A 1,414-nucleotide genomic window follows, 5' to 3' on the forward strand; every position below is an offset into this window, starting at 1 on the left:
AAAGTTAAATTTTATCATTTTAAATTTCTGTTATTAATTTTAATAATATATTTATTTTTTAAATAATATATGTATGATAAAAAAATATGTTTATTTGTTTGGAGTACAAATTTTATTATTATATTTGTATGTTCATAATTTTAATTATACTTTTAAATACTTTGAATAGATTTATTTTATTATATTATATTTTACATATAAATATATGTTCCATCACGTAATTAAATAAAGATATATTTTTTTACTAAAAAAATTTAATAACCAAAATTAACTATTAATTATGTGGATAAGCAGTGATCCATGGCAAGAAGAGGCGCTGGCTATATTGGGAAGGACAAGTTATGGGCGACGGAATTCAACAACGTGACTAAGGAATTATGCACTAAAGAAAGAGAGGTTGTGTGGGAGGGCAGTAGATGGCGATGACGTTGGCGCTTCTTGTCACGAATGCGACGATGCTTGGAAGGACCGAATCTAGGTGATGAAGTGATGAACAAAAAATGGAGGAGTGGAATGTGCTTCAATTAACGGGAGTGGAGCTTTGATATTTTAAGAATAATAAATTATAAAATAATCCAACTATGGGTAAGATAAGGACCAATTACAATTTGACATATAATGAATGGTAACTTACATGTTATTTTAGAAGGGTTGGGTAGCATTCACCAAATAAAAAGGTCCATATATATAGAGTAGTATTGTACGAATTATTTTTATATGGAATGAAGTAATTTTCCACGTAATTTCTTTTCGCCACATCTGTCTAATCTCTTATTTGAGTGGATTAGTAGTTAGTAGCATAATACGTATATTGAATTAAATGGTCAAAAGTGGGTTAACATTTTCCACTGATATTTGGCACGCACATGTAGATATTGCATGCACAAATGTTAGTCAAGATTCAGTGTTCTTGAAAGAGAGAACAATAAACATTGATTGGCATTTTATATTGCATGCTTGTTTCCATATATATATTTTCCTAGCTATTTCCACAGTGATTATAACTTATACTATAATGCGACCTTAACCAAAACGCCATTCAGCCCCTCTTTTATAGGTTAACATAATAATTTAATATATTAATATTAGCATTTAATAATAGATAATAGAAAAAAAAGACTTAAAATGATGACCATACATGATATGGTAAAAAAAATTAGGAGCCACTCAGATAAAGATATTTAAAACGTCTTTTTTTAAAGATGTTTTTAAGTAATTAAAATTTAATACATATAATTGATTAAATTATGTTATTTTTATCAAAATTAAATCAGATAAATTAATTTGGCCAAAAAATCGATAAATTATACTTTAAATCAGTCTAAATTAATATTTTTTATAAAAAATAATTATAATATTTTTATTATAAAAAATGACTAAAATATTCTTTTATATATATATATATCCTAAATTT

This window comes from Arachis ipaensis, chromosome B05 (genome assembly GCF_000816755.2).
Source record: "Arachis ipaensis cultivar K30076 chromosome B05, Araip1.1, whole genome shotgun sequence".
NCBI lineage: Eukaryota > Viridiplantae > Streptophyta > Magnoliopsida > Fabales > Fabaceae > Arachis > Arachis ipaensis.